Consider the following 6,689-nt stretch of genomic DNA (forward strand, 5'->3'; position numbering starts at 1 on the left):
TGGTCAATATAAAATTGGGTGTAATTGGAAATGCGTAATTACACTCTTCAATTCTCAAGAGGGAGGTGAGAATTGGTGGTAATTACACTGTATAATTACAAAGTTATTTTTTAATTTCTTTCATTTTTTTTTATTTTAAATTATTTTCTTTATAACATTTTACTTCCATTATTTTAATTTCTTTTTATTTATGTTTTAATTTTATTTTTACCTTTTTAATTTCTTTTTAAATTTTAAAATATTATTTTTCTTTTTACATTATTTATCTTTTATTTCTCTACCTTACTTCTTGTGATTCTATGTAATTGCTAGTATATTTTATTTCTTATCTGTTTTATTTTTTTCATTTAGCGTAACTGCGTTATTATTCTAGTTTTTGAAATTACATCTCCTTATATTAGATGAGTCATTAACAAACTTGACATATAATGAGTGATTTCATTAAAGTAGAATTTCGTTATTGAATGAAGTAATAAAATTGTCACGACCCAAATCAACCATCGTGATGGAGCATATCATGGAACTAGACCAGCCACAACTCAACACCTCAATACAGTAAACATTTTAAAAATAAAGGCGGAAACAATTAATATATAAGAAAAAGCCTTTTGAAACAGAAACAACCCAAAATACGATACAATCTATCCTAAAACCGGGGTGTCACAGAGTACATGAGCGTCTAAACCAGAATACAGCCCGTTACAATATCTAGGGAATAAAAACTAAAATACAGATAGAGATAAAGAAGGAAAGTCAAGACCTGCGAACACCATGCAGCTACCTCGATAGTCTCCGGGATCTGACTTCTCAATTAGCAGTCACTGTGACCAGAAGCGCCTGGATATGCACACGAGGTGCAGGGAGTAACGTAAGTACAACTAACTTAGTAAGTAACATGTCCAACCTTTGGACTGAAAGGTAGTGATGAACTCAACCGGTATATTTAAAAATAGAAATAATAGTGCAGAAACGTAGGCATGCTTTCAAGTTAAATAGATAGCTCAAAACAGTAAAATAGATCAGATCTGAACAATGTGAAGAATATAACTCTTCTATTTCTACATGCCAATGCACATGCAGTATGTGATGCACTATGCTGACAGCCTCATGTGCTCACACTCTCAAATGCTCAACCACTCAGTACTGTATATGGCTCATACGGTCTAGGAAAGATCCATCCCGGAATATATACATCATTGACTATCAATCACCAGTACCGAGAAAGGCTAATCCAGCTTTGTGGAGAAGATCCATCTCTAGGTATCAAGTACTTCGGACAAGATCCATCCCTCAATAATATCAACTGCGCTCACATGTAGTGTGTAACAGACTCCGGAGGGGCTCCTACAGCCCAAACGCTATCATAAAATTAGTATAACCGCTGCGACGTGCAGCCCTATCCCATAACTGTCACTCATAATCAGGCTTTCGGCTTCACTCAATCATCAATCTCTCCAGTCTCACTCAAGGGCTCATAATGTCATGAAAACTAGCCCAAAACAATGATATAATGTATCAATAAATAACAACAGAGGCTTAGATATGATATGAATTGAATAAAAATGATTGAGTACGAAATATCAATGAAATCAGTAAGGTGACAGCAAGAAACGACCACTATGGGTCCCAACAGTACCAGCATAAAGCCTAAACATGATATCTAGCATGATTGACAGCTCAATTACTTGATCACATGATGAAAACACGGATATCAACAAGATAGAATCACTATACAATGCCATGGAATCAATCAGATCACAATTCTCATGGTGCACGCCCGCACACCCGTCACTTGGCATGTGTGTCACCTCAATACCAATCACTTAACAAATAATTTGGGGTCTCGAAACCCTCAAAATCAAGTTTGAAAGTGTTATCCGGACAAAACTCTACTCCAAAATGGCTTTGCCTCTCAAATCAGTCTCCAAACGTCCTGAATCTAGCCACAAGCAGTACAATACAATTAATATAAGCTAAAGGGATCAATTCCACAAGAAAAGTACTAAATTATAGCAAAAAATCCGAAATCGGCTCAAACTCGACCCCCCGGCCCACGTCTCGAAATCCGATAAAAGTCAGAAAACCCGAAAGACCATTCACTCACGAGTTTAACCATACTAAATTTATCCACATCCGATAATAAAATCTCATTCAAAACCTCAAAAATCTTACTTAAGAACTCTTCCTCTTTTCCCCTAATTATTCACCCCAAATCACAAATTAGATGATGGAATTAAAGGCATAATCATGGAATGTAGCTAAAACCAAATAAGAATCACTTACCCTAGTCAACTCCTTGAAAATCCTTTCAAGAATCGCCTAAATCCTTGGTCTCTAGCTCAAAATATGAAAAATGGATTCAAACCCTCATTTTTGAAACTTAACACTGCTGCCCAGATATTCCTTCATCGCGAACGCGTCCTTTCCCTCGCGTTCGCGTAGCACAAATGATTCTGCCGCCTAAAACCCTCTTTGTGAATGCGTCCGACCAACTGTGAACTCACTTCGCTAACGCGACTACCCATCCACGAATGCATAGACCAAATGGTTGGGGTCCCCAACTGCTTTACTCCTCTTTGCAATCGCGTTACACTTCTCGCGTTCACAATTTCTCCACTGACCACACCTTCAAAAATGCGGGCTCTTCTTCGCGAATGCGAATATGAAGATCAAACTTCCATTAGCCTCCAAGTGCACTTCGTGAATGCGAGACCTCCCTCGCGAACGCATAAGAGGAAACCAGATGAGCCAAAAACCAGCAACTTCAACTATTTCACCAACTCAAAACCAAGTCTGTTAACCATACAAAATCAATCCGAGGCCCCCAGAACCTCAACCAAACATACCAACAAGTCTTATAACCCGATACAAACTTAGTCAAATCCTCAAATTACCTCAAACAACATCAAAAGCATGAATTATACACGGATTCAACCCTAATGAACTTTGAAATTTCTAAATTCCAGAAATGATGCCAAAACTTATCAAATCAAGTCCGATTGACCTCAAATTTTTCACACAAGTCATAATTGACACCATGAGCCTACTCCAACTTTTGGAAATCCAATCCAACCCCGATATCAAAAAGTCCGCCTTTGGTCAAACTTTCCAAAATTCCAACTTTTGCCAATTCAAGGCTAATTCTACTACGGACCACCAAATCACAATCCGAAAATGCTCCTAACTCCAATCACCTAGCGGATCTAACGGAACCATCAAAATTCAAATCCAAGGTCGCTTACACATAAGTCAATATCCGGTCAACTTTTCCAACTTAAGCTTTCAATTAGGAGACTAAGTGTCTCAATTCACTCTGAAATCTCCCTGGACCCGAACCAACTAACTCAGTAAGTCATATAATAGTTGTAAACACAAAAGGAGCAGTAAATGGGGAAACATGGGTACAACTCTCAAAATGACCGGTCGGATCGTTACATTCTCCCCCTCTTAAACAAATGTTCGTCCTCGGATGAGTCTAGAAACATACCTGGAATCTCAAATAGGTGTGGATATCTGCTCCGCATCTCCCGCTCGGTCTCCCAAGTAGCCTCTTCCACGGGCTGACCTCTCCACTGCACCTACACTGAAGCTATATCCTTTGACCTCAACTTTCAAACCTGTCGATCCAAAATGGCTACCAGCTCCACATCATAAGTCAAATCATCATCCAACTGAACCGTGCTCAAATCCAAAACATGAGACAGATCGTCGATGTACTTCCGGAGCATAGAAACATGAAATAGTGGATGCATACTCGACAATTTAGGTGGCAATTCAAGTTCGTAGGCCACCTCTCCAATCCTTAAAAGCACCTCAAACGGCCCAATAAACTGAGGGCACAATTTGCCCTTTTTCCCAAATCTCATAACACTCTTCATGGGTGAAACCTTCAGCAGAACCTTCTCCCCAACCATATAAGACACATCACGGACCTTCCTGTCAGCATAACTCTTCTGTCTCGACTGCGCCGTACGAAGCCGCTCCTGAATCAATTTCACCTTGTCCAATGCATCCTAAACCAAGTCTGTACCCAAAAGCCTAGCCTCATCCGGCTCAAACCAACCCATCAGAGATCTACACTGCCTCCTATATAAAGCCTCATATGGAGCCATCTGAATGCTCGACTGATAACTGTTGTTGTAAGCAAACTACGCAAGCGGCAGAAACTGGTCGCATGAACCTCCAAAATCAATGACACAAGCGCGTAGCATTCCTCCAACATTTGAATAGTGCGCTCGGATCGTCCCTCAGTTTGAGGGTGAAACAATGTGCTCAACTCCACCTTAGTGCCCAACTCTCGCTGCACGGCCCTCCAAAACTGCGATGTAAACTGCATGCCTCTATCCGATACGATGGAAACTGGCACACCGTGAAGGCGGACAATCACTCTGATGTAAATCTCAATCAACCGCTCTAAATAATAAGTAGTACTAACTGAAATGAAGTGCGCGGACTTAGTCAGTCGATCCACAATCACCCAAATAACATCGAACTTCCTCAAAGTCCGTGGGACCCCAACTACGAAATCCATAGTGACATGCTCCCACTTCCACTCTAGTACCCGGATGGATGGAATACCGCAAGTTGTGGGTCTCCTCAAGAATCAACTCCCATAGCCCATCTACATTGGGCACACATATCCGGCTCTGCATTCTCAACACCTCATCATCACTAATAGTCACATCTCTATCATCACCGTGCTGAACCCTCTCCTTGAGGACAAGCAAATGAAAATCATACTAGTGCTCTTTGATGCGATTAAATAAGGAAGACCAAGAAATCACACAAGCTAGAACCCGACTGGGATCCAAAACATCTAATCTCATGAACTGATTGGCCAAGGCCTGACATCAAAAGCAAGAGGTCTCTCACCAACAGGAATGAATGCAAAACTACCCATACTCACTGCCTTCCTACTCAAGACATTGACCACCACATTGGTTTTTCTCGGGTGGTACAGAATAGTGATATCATAGTCCTTCGGTAGCTCCAACCATATTCACTGTCTCAAATTGAGATCCTTCTGTTTGAACAAGTGCAGGAGGCTGCGATGATCAGTTAATACCTCACAAGACACACCAAAGAGATAGTGCCACCAAATCTTCAACGCATGAATAATGGTAGCCAACTCCAAATCATGAACATGGTAGTTCTTCTCGTGGGGCTTCAACTGATGCGAAGCATAAGCAATAACTCTACCCTCCTACATAAAACACATCCGATACTGATCCGCGAAGCATCATAATATACTGTATAAGAACGAGAAGCTAATGGTAGAACTAGAACTGGAGTTGTGGTCAAGGCAGTCTTAAGCTTCTGAAAGCTCTCCTCACACTCATCCGACCACCTAAAAGGAGCACCCTTTTGGGTCAATTTGTTCAAGGGCGATGCAATAGATAAGAAACTCTGCACAAAGCGACAGTAATAACCAGCCAAACCAAGAAAGATCCAAATCCCTATGGTTGGGGACATCTGGGCCAACTCTAAACCGCCTCTATCTTCTTCGGATCCACCTGAATACCCTCACTGGACACCATGTGCCCCAAGGACGCCACTAAACTGAGCCAAAACTCACATTTGGAGAACTTGGCATAAAGCCTCTCCATTCTCAACCACTGCAACATAACCCTCAAGTGTCGGGTGTGCTCCTCCTGGCTACGAGAGTACACCAGGAGATCATCAATGATGTCGAGATAAGGCCAAAACACACTATTCATCAGATGCATGAACGTTGTTGGGGTATTGGTCAGCCCAAAAGACATCACAAGGAACTCATAATGACCACAATGGGTCCTGAAAGTTGTCTTAAGAATATCCGAGTCTCGAATCTTCAACTAGTGGTACCCAAACCTCAAATCAATCTTGGAGAACACCCTCGTTCCCTGAAGCTGGTCAAATAGATCATCAATATGTGGCAAAGTATACTTGTTCTTGATTGTGACTTTGTTTAACTGCCGGTCGTCAATGCACATTCTCATAGTGCCATTCTTCTTCTTCACAAATAGAACTGGTGCACCCCAAGGTGACACACTAGGCCTAATAAACCCCTTCTCAAGGAGTTCTTGAAGCTGCTCCTTCAACTCAACCGGTGTATAATGTACGGAGGAATAGAAATGGGCTGACTGCCCGGCACCAAGTTAATACCAAATTAAATATCTTTGTTGGGTAGTATGCCTAGTAGGTCTGCAGAAAACACATCCAAAAAATCTCGCACCACCGAAACAGAATATAGTAGGGGTCTCAGCACTAACATCCCTCGCAAAGGCCAAATAAGATAAACAACCCTTCCCAACTATCCGCTGGGCCTTCATGTATGAAATCACTCTACTGGGAACATAATTTAAAGAACCTCTCCACTTAATCCGTGGCAACCCCGGCATCGACAACATCATAGTCTTAGCGTGACAATCCAAAATAGCATGATATGACAATCCGCTGGGCCTTCATGTATGAAATCACTCTACTGGGAACATAATTTAAAGAACCTCTCCACTTAATCCGTGGCAACCCCGGCATCGCCAACATCATAATCTTAGCGTGACAATCCAAAATAGCATGATATGGAGACAACCAATCCGTACCCAATATCACATCAAAATCAACAATACTAAGCAGCAAAAGATCAACTCTAGTCTCCAATCCCCTAATAGTCACTACACACGACCGATACACACGGTCCACAATAATAG

This window comes from Nicotiana tabacum, chromosome 8 (genome assembly GCF_000715075.1).
Source record: "Nicotiana tabacum cultivar K326 chromosome 8, ASM71507v2, whole genome shotgun sequence".
NCBI classification, from domain to species: Eukaryota; Viridiplantae; Streptophyta; class Magnoliopsida; order Solanales; family Solanaceae; genus Nicotiana; species Nicotiana tabacum.